The sequence below is a fragment of the Pseudophryne corroboree genome, chromosome 5 (assembly GCF_028390025.1).
Source record: "Pseudophryne corroboree isolate aPseCor3 chromosome 5, aPseCor3.hap2, whole genome shotgun sequence".
Lineage (NCBI taxonomy): Eukaryota > Metazoa > Chordata > Amphibia > Anura > Myobatrachidae > Pseudophryne > Pseudophryne corroboree.
In genome coordinates this window covers 292,084,184-292,099,967 of record NC_086448.1, presented here as the reverse complement: position 1 = coordinate 292,099,967, position 15,784 = coordinate 292,084,184, and positions in this window count along the sequence as shown.

Here is a 15,784-nt window from a genome sequence, read left to right as displayed (position 1 = left end):
TTGCAAGATAGTGTATCTATATGGATGACATATTTTATGATCAGTTCTGAAAGCAAGGACATTTAGCTATAAAACGATCACCCATATTTTTTTCTTGTGCTCTAGGAGACTCTATTGCAAATAAACCTAGGGAGCTATTATGAGAGTGTCTAAATGACTAAAATAAGTACATAGTGCTTTTTCACATCCAAGAATATGTAAGGGGTGAGAGAGAGGAGGATTAGAGGACCTTCGGGGCGTGTTTATATGGCTGATATACCCCTTCATGCCTGCTGTGAAAGCAACAATATTGAGTTATAAAAAGACAACACACATTCTTCCTTGTACACTGGGAGAAAGTAATGCAAATAATATCAGAGCCCAGATAATACTGGATAAATGATTGCAATAATGATATACTACTCTTCTATCTCCTAGAATATAAAAGGGGAGAGATAGGAGGATGTGTCTTTGGGGCATCCAGTAAATATAGAAAAAAAGAATACCCAACAAAAGAGACTTGCCTACTAGCACTCTGCTAGAGAACAAGGATCAGAGATTAAGAAAATTATCCACTCTCTGTTTTGTTATGGATTTGGCAATTCTGGACAACTAATTTATCATAGCAAATACAAACTGCTCTTTGGTAATTGTGGGTAGAGGAGCAATATCCTCAATATATGGTACTATTAATATATTAGATATTGTAAGGTTTAAGTGAAATAAATTCTTGCGGAGGAGTGATATATTGTATGTATACTGGTTTATGATTGAAAGCTTGTATTAAGTAGATAGTAGTAAACCTGTATATACTTGATACATCCCTGGTGGGGGGGCCCTAAGGTTATTTTACCTGTTATGCTCTCTCTACATTGATTATTAAGGATTAAGTAATCCTTTTTACTGTATTTCATAATTTAAATACACTGAGCTGGGTGTTCTATGTTAATAGCAGACCAACACTGATGTTGGAATATTGTGCATGGTTTGAATTGTGTCCTAATACTGGTTGGAAGATTTGCATAAGCAAAAATATAGGTTCATATTTTATGTAATGCCCATAGGGCATGTATAAACTTGTTTCGAAAACAAGTATAAATTTGTTTCCCCCAAGTCGCAAACCACAGAGATGGGCAATAATGACACCAGGCAGGTAAAACTGCAAAGGCTTCCCCCAGTAAGCTCAAATTTATGACCCTACTCCTGTTGGCACCCCTATTGAACTCAAGGAGGACTAGCATCAGAGAAAAGCATTCCCCAAATAAGTGAGGGTGAAACTTCCCTGTTGTCAACTTTAGATAAGAAACTTGATTAGAATCAGGCTACTCTGGGTTCAGTCACAGCAAAAATAGCAGAAATCAATACCAGAATAGAGGATTTGAAACAATGGGTCAGCGACTTGAAGGAAAATACCTCAATATCGCAAAATACTGTCGAAGCCCATTCTAAAAAATCCAGTTGCTCCTTGACAAAATATGACCTATAAAATAGGGACCGAAGGAACAACCTGCACTTTGGAGGGATCCCAGCAACTGTTACAGATTTGGCTCTACCAAGCTACATAAACTCAATAATAATTGGGGCACTAAACCTGCAAAATGAACTAGTTAATTCCCAGAAAAAAGAGGGTACATCGATTGAAGAGGGGACTAATAGCAGATCCAAATAGCAAAATTACTAGTTTATCATATTAAAAATAATATATTGAAAGCATACAGGAAGGTTGACCCTCTATACATAGAGGGGGTGAGCATTTTGCTCTTTCAAGACTACTCAGTCGCACTACAGCAAAAATGCAAAGCATTTAAACTAATATGCAAACTGTTCATAGAAAGAGGAATACGCTTTGCACTTGGTATGCAGCCAGGCTGCAAATTATGTAGGAGGGCCAGGCAATAATATTTGATGCACCAGAGGCAGTAAGGATCCATATATACCAAGAAAATGCAGAGGAGGGAATATCCAATACCAGGATCAGCTTGGGATAGGCGGTGGAAAAGGAAAAAGTTAGGTAAAATATGTGAAAATCAATGGAATTAAAATAGGTAATTGTATTTAAATGTACAAATTATATTCTCGATATACTGATTTTGATTTCCACAGTGGTAATGGCTGGATTTAAGGCCAATATGTATAACTTTCAGGTTATTGTGACAGATATTTATAATATGGTATACTGTAAACACGTTCAAAGAAAGAAAAAACACTGGCATGATAGGCCAGATCCTTTGCTCATAAGTTGGCTAAGGAAAATTGTGAAATTGCGGAATTGCACATACAAAAATCATTTTGTATTCTGTATATATTTTATATTCTTTACACTTACTATATTGATTTTATGCTTTGAGAAATGTTATCACTGGTTGGTCGAGAGACCCTTAAATGACACAGCGCACAAGACATGGTTGAACCCTGACCTACTGTAACTTGGACCCCCTTGATGGGTGGGGTAGGTGGGAATTGGAGGATGATCCCTCTCTTCAGAGGGCTTTAGGAAGGGGTAATGAAGCTTGTTGATTAAGATTAACTTTTTATATTTTATTTTTGAAGAGGAAGATAGGAAATGGGGCAACTCAGGTTCCTTCCATATAAAATAAAGGATAATATAGGTTTGATATATGGGCACAAGCACAGCGTGTTCTTCTGTGGGTTTTTCTTTTTGTTAAGTATCTCTTTTTTTCAGAGGATTGGATGACTAATACATTTAATTTAATTTTATGGAACATAGGGGATTTGAATACCCTGGTGATACGTAAGAGAGTGATTTGACATCTTAAAAGAAAATAAGCAGGGGTCACCTTCCTACGGGAAACCCACTGGGCAGAAGGAGGTGAATCTAGGCTCAAAGCCCAATAGATTAGAGATTTCATTATGTCCTGCTATACAGTAGCTCTAAAACTAGAGGAGTAGTGATAGAGTTGGCCTGATACCTGCCTTATATTATATTGGAGAAGGTAAAGGATCCTGCTGTTCAATATTCAAATTTATTTAAAAAAATACACTCACTTGAACATATATGCCCCTAATTCCGCATAAACTAAATTCTTTACCAGGTTATCTCAGAAATTGCTGCAGAGAGAATGTCCAAACTTGATTATAGGGGTAGACTTTAACTGGATAGATAACCCAGCGGTGGAAAAATTATCCACCTTCAGACATCAATGAGAAATGTGGGAGAACCCTATATGTAATCTTAAATACAGACATGCATTAGTTGACTATTTGCACATAAACAACCTCCAAGACAGATCTTATACTTTCTTCTGAGTATATAAATCCTCCTCATGCATAGACTGTATTTTAATAGCAGGGGGATTAGTTTTGAAAGCAACAGAATCAAGAATATCTGAGATAGTAATCTCTGACCATGCTTTAATAGCTATAAAGATGGGGTATGCTAACCCAGAGAGAAATGTAAGCTCATGGAGATTCCACACACATTTGTACAACTCTTAAGATTTTAGGGTATACCTGAATAATAAATGTGTGGAATATCAGGAGGACAATGCAGGACATAGAAAGGACTGGATATTATTTTGGGAGACATCAAAAGCAGTACTTAGAAGCAACATTACTGCATATATACATAATTATAGGAGGAAAAACAGACAAAAATATGATTTATTGAGTGGGAGTATGGCGGAGAGCTTTAAGGAGTATATGAGTAGCCCAACAGATTCTAACTTTAAGACCTATAAACAAAATAGACAACTGCTGGAAAGTTATTGTCTCTCTCAGGCAAGAACATTTATAAACAAGAAATCAATTCTACAAATAGAGAAATCAATCAAGGAGACTGCTGGCCTCACTGGTCAGACTCCAAAAAGCAAGGAATCATATAACAGCACTCCGAGGCTTAGAGAATGGGAGGTTAATTACAAACAATGATTAAATTACCAGGATATTTCACAAATTCTATTTTAAGTTGTACAATGAAATACCGCAGAATGATAGGATAATTACTCAATTAATATCACAATCAAAATTTCCTAAACTATTCCAAGCCCAGTAAGATTTACGATATATATATATATATTAGGATGGAGGAAATACATGCTGTGCTTTCTATATCGCAACTAAGGAAAGCCCTAGGGCTCCCAATGGACTACCAGTATAATATTATAAAATACTCCAAAATGAAATTGCTCCAGTGCTGTTAGACCTTTTCCAATGCATACACAAAGACAGCCCTGAATATTCCTCATTTAACTCTGCATTAGCAACACTGATATTAAAATCGGGCAAGGATACTGAGTTGGAGTCATCGTACAGGCCTATAACATTGTTGAACTTGGACTGCAAGCTCTTGAAAAAGAATATGGCCAATAGATTGCAGTCAATGTGTTCTGACCTGTTGACAGACCATGAATTGGAATTCATATCAGGGTGACATTCGGTTAAAGTGACTAGAGAAAGGAGATAGCACAAGTCCAAAAATCCAGACCCAGTATAATACTGAGTCTGGATGCTAATAAAGCCTTCGATAAAATATCATGGGCCTTTTCATATAGTATAACGTATTAAGCACAAGGGAATTTGGAGAAAAATGTATTCATTTTACGCAGTTCCTGTATAACCACCCATGTACATCATTACTAATTAACGGTAATATTAGTAAGAGATTAAAAATGGGTAGAGGCACTCAGCAGGGTTGCCCACTATCACCACTCCTGTTTAATTTGATATTAGACCCAATGCTATGCCTCATACAGAATTGGTTGGGCCTGGCAGGTATGGTGGCAGGGTCACCGGAGATTAAAATAACAGCATTTGCAGATGACCTGCTACTGTATAAAACAAACCCCAAAACATCTCTCAATCCCATGATGGAAAAATTTAAGGAGTTTGGAAAAGTCTCAGGCTTCACAATAAACTTAGAAAAAGGGTAGCGATGTATCTGAAGTCCGGATGTAGGAAACTTGGATGAGCAAGAGATATGCCGATTAGATGGGCACCTAAATTTACACTTGGGGATAATTTCCTGAAAGACCTAAGCTAATTATATGGTAGAAGTGTTAAAGAGGCTATAAAAGCCTATGAAAGAGAGATGACAGGATCAAGAATCTCCCCATAACACTACTGGGGTGCATTCATTTAATAAAAATGGTCTCCTTTTCGAGACTATTATATCCAATACAGTCACTCCCAGTGACTATAACCAAAAAAGACCTATGCAAGATCAATTCTATATTTCATAAATTTATTTGGGAGGGAAAGAAAATTAGTAGCAGTATCTCAAAACTACAGCAACCCATTCATAATGGGGGAATGAACCTTCCTAATTAAGAACGCTATAATTTTCAGCACAGCTAAGATACATCAGAGACTGGTTGTCAGATAAGGACAATTATGCAAATATAGCATTGGAAGGCTCACTCCTCCCAAATATGGGACTTACGGCATTTCTTTGCGCTAAAGATTCAGCATTAGACCTGATAACATGCAAGAATCCACTGCAGATATCTGCGAGAAAAGTATGGCATATTTTACACCAAAGATTGAAATTACACGCATATGTGTCGATGCACTTGCCCTTTTTGAATAACCCCAACTTTCAAGAAGGAAATGTCTCGTCTCCCTTTACTATGTGCTCATTGATACAAATAGAAGGAGACCAAAAGCTCTTGCTCAGGCTAGAGATGAATTTAAGGGAATAACCTTTTAAACCCAAGCATTTATGCAAGCACAGCATTATGCAAGCAAGATAGGTTAAATATTTGAAGATATAAATTGGGATAACGAAATTGGATAAATGCCTTTCACAGAATCCCGTGAAACGCAAAGCAATTTCAACACACTAGGGGCCTAATTCAGAGTTGATTGCAGCAGCACATTTGTTAGCAGTGGGGCAAAACCATGTGCACTGCAGGGGGAGGCAGATATAACATGTGCAGAGAAAGTTAGATTTGGGTGGGGTGGGTTCATACTGAAATCTAAATTGCAGCGTGAAAATAAAGCAGCCAGTATTTACCCTGCACAGAAACAAAATAACCCACCTAAATCTAACTCTCTCTGCAAATGTTATATCTGCCACACCTGCAGTGCACATGGTTTTGCCCAACTGCTAACAAATTTGCTTCGATCAACTCTGAATTACCCCCTATGTCCTTATAAGAAACTGGTTTATATGATAGGGAGCCAACAACATGGCAATAGTAAACAGAAACAGAGATTTCCAGATATGTCAATAGACGTACTCTACAATGGTTTTAAAAACTCATCAAAATTATTATCCACTCCAACATATGTAGAAATGTCTCTCAAAATACTCCATAGGGCATATCTATCCCCAATGAGGAAGAGGTGGGAGATGGGGGCAACCAATACAAGCAACTGCTCAAAGCGTGGGGAGGGAGACACAGATCTGTTTCATTCTCTGTGGGATTGTAGATTTATTAAATGCTTCTGGAGAAGAATTAGAGATTTTATAAGTATGTACAGTATATAGAATTACATTTTCAGATAATAGCTGAATGGTCAATATTTGGTATAATGTCTCAGGGAAGGAGGGATACAGCCATAAAATGTAAATTACTCTTGGCAATTTCGACAGCTGAAAGAAAGACAATATTACAAATGTGGACTCGGCATGTGATCCCTCCCTTTGTTTTATTTTTAGATAAATTGTATTACTTATTCCGAATGGAATGGGTAGAAGCATCAATTCAGCAAGAGAGGAATATGGTGAGGTTCTTTGGAGTATGGGGAAAATATATACAAACCGTGTCTATACCAATCCAAGTTCATATTAGAAAATGTTTCTCGATAATGGAAAGTGAATCTGGGGAGTCAATAACTCGTAATTAGGTGAAAACAATTTTCAGCTATAAATCTCTAATCCCTAAATGATCATGTAGAAAAGGGATCCTGCCATGTTTAGTAAAATTACAGAATCTGAGGTGAGCTATGTGGCCCAGGCTTAAATTCCAACATGGTACGAGATATCAGGAAAATATATGAAGTATGTTTTGGATCAAGTATGTAAAAAAATGTGAATTAAGATTCTAATATCTGTGAGATATAACAAAACAATCACTACAATTGTGATTAACTGAAAAAATGCAAAATGTACAAAAAATAAATAATAATAAAGAAAACCATCAGAAGTCAGCCACAATCAAATCCTATTTTTTTTAATCTGAGGATCAGAATCATGCATATAATTCCCTCAGGAGATCTTCCTAAAGTCATACATGCAATTGTATCATCTTGCTAATGCTGGGTATACACTTGTAGATATATCTGCAGATCAATTGATCTGCAGATATATCTACAGATGGACCGGGCAGTGTGTTGTTAATACACAGTGCCCGACCCATCGGGACTGACATCACGAACTGGGTGGGCATTTACATGTGCCTGCCGAGTTGTGCTGTCAATCACTGCTGGCATCTGCAGTAAGTGTATGGATGGTTGGCTGACCACCTGTACACACAGCACGATGCATCAGTATATCGTTGGATTTATTACACCTGAATGGATTGCACCTGAATCGTGATGGATTGCATCTGGATGAGGAGGGGGTAGCAGTGCTGGGGGGAAGGATGGGTAGTAGTTTGGAGAAGATTTGAAACTAGGTGCCTGGGTGGAGGGTTTAGCTAGAAGCTACGGGTCATGCAGTGAGAATAGTAAGGATGGAGGCAGTAAACTAAATAGGGGTAGAGAAGGGGGAAGGGAAAGAGCAGCTGGCAAGGGTACTAATAAGGGTATTACCAAGGGTATTCCCAAAACGCTAACTAATGACAATTATGGGTCATCAGTACTACATATAGAAAATGATGTCCCTAGCATAAGGGGGAATACTTAATTGTATGTATGTAAACACTAGAAGCCTTACACGAAAAAGGGGAAACTAGAAGCCCTTGCAGCAAGCAAACAGTATGATATTATAGGCATTACTGAAACTTTGTGGGATGAATCTCATGATTGGACGGTCAATCTGGAGTGTTATATGCTGTTCAGGAAAGACAGACTAAATAAACGGGGTGGAGGTGTACGTCTTTATGTAAAGCCGTATTTAAAACCAGATATACGGGAAGATATTTATAAGGGGACTGTAAATACTGTTGAGACGTTATTGGCAGAAATTGCATGCAGTGGTAAGGGAACAAAAACAAAAGTATTAGGACTATGCTATAAGCCACCTAGTATTAATATGTCTGATGAGGAATTGTTACTGAAGCAAATTGAAAAAGTGGCAGTATTAGGTGACGTAATAGCGATGGGAGATTTTAACTATCCGGAGATTAATTGGACAAATGATTCATGTGATACTGCTAGGGGTAATAGGTTTTTAAACATGCTAAACAATAACTACTTTTTCAACTAATTGAGGAACCAACTAGGTACAATGCAATCATAGACCTGGTATTAACAAACAATGAGGAATTGGTTTCAAATATTACAGTAGGGGAGCCCATGGGAAACAGCAACCACAAAATGGTCACATTCAATATCAATTTTTATAAACAGTCCTATATAGGCTCAACTAGGACTGTACACTTTAGCAAAGCCAACTTTGACATGATGAAGGAAGCTTTAAGGGACATTGAATGGGAAATATTGTTTCAAGGTAAAAATACTACGGAGAAATAGGAGGTATTAAAAATACTGCTCGATAATTGTACTCGTAAATTTATTTCCATGAGCAGCAAAAAAAGGAGTAATAATTCCAAACCAATGTGGCTTAACAAAAAGATTAAGGAACTAATGGGCAAAAAGAGGTGAGCATTCAAAAAATATAAATCAGACAGGAAAGCAGAGTCATACCAGTACTATGAAGATTGTAACAAAATATGCAAAAAATAAATAAGAGCGGCTATAATAGAAATGGAAAAGCTAGTAGCAAAGGAAAGTAAATCAAACCCCCAAAAGTTTTTTAAATACATCAACAGCAAAAGATTAAAGAAGGAGAGTATAGGCTCTTTAAAGGACAAGGTAGCCATCTTAATCAAGGATGATAATGACATAGCGGAAAAACTAAATTTGTTTTTCTCATTAGTATTCACAATAGAGAACCAGATGGCATGATTATCACATAACATCAACAACGATAATGTCCCACTACTAAGTGCTTATTTCAGTGAGGAAGCAGTCAGTGACCGATTTAAAAAAAAATAAGATTAACAAATCACCTGGTCCCAACGGAATTCACCCAAGGGTTCTCATGGAGCTACACTCCGAAATTAGCAAGACCCCTATATTTGATTTTTATTGACTCCCATCAGGCATGGTTCCTAAAGATTGGTGTATAGCGGAAGTAGTGCCGATATTCAAGAAGGGAAGTAAATCTGAACTGGGTAACTATAGGCCAGTTAGTCTTACATCTATGGTGGGGAAAGTACTGGAAGGTATTTTAAGGGATATTATACAGAAGTTCCTTGAAGCAAATAAGGTCATTAATAAGAACCAACATGGATTTGTTAAGGATAGATCATGTCAAACAAACTTACTAGGATTTTATGAAACAGTTAGCGCAAACGGAGTTGGATGTAATCTTTTTAATCTTTTTAGACTTTGCTAAAGCTTTCAACACAGTAGCGCACATGAGACTTATTTATAAGTTACAAGAACTGGGACTAGGGAGCACAATATGCACTTTGGTCAGTAATTGGTTAGATAAAAGTGAGCAGTGAGTTGTGGTAAATGGAACTTTTTCAAATTGGACTGAAGTAGTGGTGTGCCTCAGGGGTTCTGTACTTGGACTACTATTGTTCAACATTTCCATAAATGATCTAGCAGTAGGTCTAGAGAGCATGGTGTCAATTTTTGCAGATGATACCAAATTGTGTAAGGTTATAAATTCGGTGGGGATGCTGAGTCTCTTCAGAATGATTTAGTTAAACTGGAAGCATGGGCAGCAAAATGGAGAATGAGGTTTAACACAGACAAGTGTAAGGTAATGCACTTTGGTAGCAAGAATAAAAATACCACCTACACACTAAATGGGGTAAAATTAGGGGATTCTGTATTGAAAAAGGACTTAGGAGTTCACATAGATAACAAACTTAGCAGCAGTACCCAAAGTAAGATTGCAGCAAAAAAGGCAAACAAGGTATTAGCATGCATAAAGTGGGGAATTGATGCAAGGGATGAGAGTGGTATACTCCCATTATATAAATCCCTCGTGAGGCCACATCTTGAATACTGTGCACAATTTTGGCCACCATACTACAAAAAGGATACCCTAGAGCTAGAAAAGGTGGTGAGCGACCAAACTGATTAAGGGGATGGAGACGATGGAATAAGAGGAAAGGCTGCTAGGCTAGGCATGTTTACTTTGGAAAAGAAGAGATTAAGAGGGGACATGATTAACATATACAAATGTATAATGGGACAATACTCAGAGCTTGCAGAGGATCTATTTTTTGATAAGATCGACACAGAGGACACGTGGACACCCGCTTAGGTTAGAGGAGAGGAGATTTCACACACAGAGGTGAAAAGGTTTCTTTACGGTATGGACAATACGTGTTTGGAATTCCCTGCCTGAGAGAGTAGTAATGGCAGACTCGGTCAATACTTTTAAGAATGGGCTAGATAAATTCCTTATGGATAAGGATATATAGGGTTATGGTGGGTAAATCACGCACTATAGTTAACAAAAGAGGAATAAACACAACGGCTGAAATTCACAACAAATAACTTTAGTCCTAAAAATAATACAATGTAGGAGACCACAAATAGGTTTAAATTGACGGACAAATTGTCTTTTTTCAGCCTCAAAGACTATGACTATGATATTGGCCGTCGGCTGTGCTGCAGGGCAGATGCAATATGTCTGTGAACGACAGCGTTCACAGACATATGGGCCCTCATTCCGATTTGTTCGCTCGCTAGCCGCTTTTCGCAGCAGTGCACATGCTAAGCCGCCGCCCTCTGGGAGTTAATCTTAGCTTAGCAGAATTGCGAACTAAAGATTCTCAAAATTGCGAATAGACATTTCTTAGCAGTTTCTGAGTAGCTCGAGACTTACTCTGCCACTGTGGACAGTTTCGTTCCTGGTTTGACGTCACAAACACACCCTGCGTTCGCCCAGACACTCCTCCATTTCTCCAGCCACTCCCGCGTTTTTCCCAGAAACGGCAGCATTTTTTCACACACTCCCATAAAACGGACAGTTTCCACCCAGAAACACCCACTTCCTGTCAATCACACTCCGATAACCAGAACGAAGAAAAAACCTTGTAATGCCGTGAGTAAAATACCAAACTTCTTAGCAAATTTACTTGACGTAGCCGCAGTGCGAACATTGCGCATGCGCAGTTAGCGGAAAATCGCACCGATGCGAAGGAAAATAACGAGCGAACAACTCGGAATGAGGGCCATTGCTCGTACACACTGGACGACGGACCTGCAACATATCGGCAATTCAATAGAACAGGCGATATATCGGCCAGTGTGTACGCACCTATAAACTACTGCAATTCCATCTACCTTGTTTTCCCAGCAAAATAATTGCACTGCTTGCAGCTGGTACAAAATGCAGCTACCAGGCTGGTAATTACCCAAATGCTTACTTCTCTTTTATGTTAATCTTGTTTTATATCATGTGTTGTTGTTTGTTTTTGTTTTTTAATGCATTTATTGAGTTTATCATGTCAAACAAAATTATTCAATACAGGTAACAATGACATTGCTCAAAATGAAAAGCATAGAAAGGAATCATACAGGGATCATGACAGTGCATAAAATACACAGAATCACGTATGGAAACATAAAAGAGGGTCAAGTTCACCGCAAATAGAAAACTGTGCAGTATATATTAAAGTGGTAAAAGCAATAAGATGTACAGTTGCCAAGTAAATATCACAAAAAAAGAACAAAATAATAACTGTATTATCAATGGAACAATAAAAACAAAATGAAAATATAGAAAACCAAAAACAAGACACTAGACAGGATATGACAGGTGAACGAAGGAGAAAGGGTGAGACACACCCTTAGAGTAAGACAAGCTGGAAGTAGGGTACCATAAGAATTCAATCAGGAAGAGGTATCATTTGGGGAGGGTTTACAATTGATGGTATAAGTACCAGTAGGTCAATTCAAATAGGTGTGAGATATGTTCTGGTAGGGATTGATCTAAAGGATCAATGTAGGCACAGCATTATTTAGAGAATAATACTACATTCTTCTCCACTTCTGGAATGTTGGATTAACTCTCCTAAGTAAAGTGTACATAAAAGTAATGTACAAACCTGTTGAACATGTTAAAGCATAGGGGAGGAATGTCCAACTTACTCAGAGTATCACCTTTTTAGCAAGGGTAAGAATAAGATGTTTATGTTCAGAAAGGAACCCCGAGCTGAGAAGTTTAAACCGAGCATGGATCTAAGGTATCTTGTGTTTCTTAAAATGCAAATGCAAAGGGTAGAAGTGTTATTTAAATAACATTATATTATTATTAGTAGTAGTAGTAGTATTGTTATTATTATTATTATTATTATTATTATTATTAGTAGTAGTAGTAGTAGTAGTATTATTATTATTTATTATTATCCTTTATTTATATGGCGCCACAAGGGTTCTGCAGCGCCCAATTACAGAGTACATAAACAAATAATCAAACAGGAAAACAGCAACTTACAGTTGATGACAGTATAGGACAAGTACAGGGTAAATAAACATAGTTACATCAGCAGATGACACTGGAATAAGTATCAGGTGGCAGAAGACTGATGGAGTTGGTGCAGTTGAAGATTATTAAAGTAAGAAAGGATAAGCACATGAGGGAAGAGGGCCCTGCTCGTGAGAGCTTACATTCTATGCTAGTAGTAGTAGTATTTATTTATCCACATAGATTTTTGTATTAATTTTTCATTCCACTGTCATTCTCTCTTATATACATTTTTCCTTTCTACATATTTAGTCTGTAATTTTAGCCACACTTATACCCATTACATTGCTGCATTGTTTACACATATGACTGAGTAACCCCTACCACAGTATGAGCCATTATGAGCTAATTACACCTTTACTGCTACACCTGTCTAATCACTCAGTCGATCTGACTGACATCTCTCCATAATTAATTTCACATTATATCCCCACGCATCACACAAATAACATACACCTGATCTTCATCTATTACACTCCATTCTCCTATTTCACTATACACCTTCACTACTTAACACATGCTCCATTCCCTTTTCACTCTCTAATACATATCTCCCACTCTCCATAGCAATAATTTCTATGTAGTCTTATTTTTGCTTAATTATAATTGTTACATAACACACACTTCTAATTGCACACTCTACCATACTTGATGAAGAATATTTATTAAATTGTATTGCTATAATAATTTCTCCTACCCACGTCTCTCTTTTATTTTCCACTTCCAGAATGAATGGATGGGGAAAGATTGGTGTAAGCGGGCTGAATATGTAGTAAGAATGTGTAGAATATAGTGATATGCACCGGACATTTTTCGGGTTTTGTGTTTTGGATTCGGTTCCGCGGCCGTGTTTTGGATTCGGACGCGTTTTGGCAAAACCTCACCGAAATTTTTTTGTCGGATTCGGGTGTTTTTTTCAAAAAACCCTAAAAAACAGCTTAAATCATAGAATTTGGGGGTCATTTTGATCCCATAGTATTATTAACCTCAATTACCATAATTTCCACTCATTTCCAGTTTATTCTGAACACCTCACACCTCACAATATTATTTTTAGTCCTACAATTTGCACCGAGGTCGCTGGATGGCTAAGCTAAGCGACACAAGTGGCCGACACAAACACCTGGCCCATCTAGGAGTGGCACTGCAGTGTCAAGACAGGATGGCACTGCAAAAAAATTGTCCCCAAACAGCACATGATGCAAAGAAAAAAAGAGGCGCACCAAGGTCGCTGTGTGACTAAGCTAAGCGATCCAAGTGGCCGACACAAACACCTGGCCCATCTAGGAGTGGCACTGCAGTGTCAAGACAGGATGGCACTTCAAAAAAATTGTCCCCAAATAGCACATGATGCAAAGAAAAAAAGAGGCGCACCACAGGTATAGAATGTAGATGGATAGTATACTTAATGACGACACAGGGGTAGGTACAGCAGTGGCCTTCCGTACCGTACTGCTATATATAGTATACTGGTGGTCACTGTGTCAGCAAACTGCAAAACTAAAATGCACCACAGGTATAGAATGTAGATGGATAGTATACTTAATGAATGACGACACAGAGGTAGGTACAGCAGTGGCCTACCGTACTGCTATATATAGTATACTGGTGGTCACTGTGTCAGCAAACTGCAAAACTAAAATGCAGTGAAAATGGCGGCGACGCACGGCTGCTTATATAGAATCCGAATCTCGCGAGAATCCGACAGCGGGATGATGACGTTCGGGCGCGCTCGGGTTAGCCGAGCAAGGCGGGAAGGTTCGAACCTGCCTCGGACCTGTGTAAAATGGGTGAAGTTCGGGGGGGTTCGGTTTCTGAGAAACCGAACCCGCTCATCACTAGTAGAATATATGTATATATAATCTACCTAAATTCCTCTGGGGGTCCAGCTTTCAACTTTGTGGCCCGACTCTATGGAAATCTCTTCCCCACACAGTGCGAGAAACCGTCACTCTAGAATCCTTAAAAATAGACTAAAAACTTACCTATTTACTCAGCATTTCACTAATACCTACTGTTAAGCTTGTTTTGTATTTTGAGCTGTAAAGACAATTGTAAATCACTTTGAGTCCTATTGAGAGAAAAGTGCTATATGAATATCATTTTTAGAGATGTGCAGCGGGCACTTTTTGTGTTTTGATTTTGGTTCTGGATCCATGCTCGTGTTTTGGATCTGGACTGGTTTTGCCAAAACCACCCTTTTGTGTTTTGGTTTTGGATCTGGATGATTTTTGAGAAAAACATAAAAACAGCTAAAATCACATTATTTGGGGGTAATTTTTTGATCCTACGGTATTATTAACCTCAATAACATTCATTTCCACTCATTTCCAGTCTATTCTGAACACCTCACAATATTGTTTTTAGGCCAAAAGGTTGCACCGAGGTGGCCGGATGACTAAGCTAAGCAACACAAGTGTGCGGCACAAACACCTGGCCCATCTAGGAGTGGCACTGCAGTGGCAGACAGGATGCCAGATTTAAATAATAGGCCCCAAACAGCACATAATGCAAAGAAGAAAAAAAAAGGTGCAATGAGATAGCGGTATGACTAAGCTAAGTGACAAAAGTGTGAGGCACAAACACCTGGCCTATCTAGGAGCTGGAATTTGCCCAGATGTAATACACGCACAATATTGGTGGCACAGGAGAGCGTTCCTCTAAACCACACACACAGGGCAAACCCTGTAAAATTATTTGGACAGTAATAACCCTTTTATTTGGAGCTATTATAATAATATGCAGCACAGGCGAACGTACCCCTAAACTACACAGGGCAAACCCTGTAAAAATTATTTGGATTATAATATACAGTAAGTAATGCATATAAGCCTTTTATTTGGAGTAAATAATATACAGCAAAGGACATCACCACTGGACTTATGGCAGCACAGGACATCACCACTGGACTTATGGCAGCACAAGACACCACCACTGGACTGATGCAGCACAAGACAGCACCACTGTACTGGACTTATACGGCAGTACCCCTGGACTTATATGACAGTACCCCTGGAGTTGTACGGCAGGGTCAGGCAGGCTGGCAATTTAAAAAACTAGTCCCCAAACAGCATATGATGCAAAGAAGAAAAAGAGGTGCAAGATGGAATTGTCCTTGGGTCCTCCCACCCACCCTTATGTTGTATAAACAGGACATGCACACTTAAACAAACTAATCATTTCAGT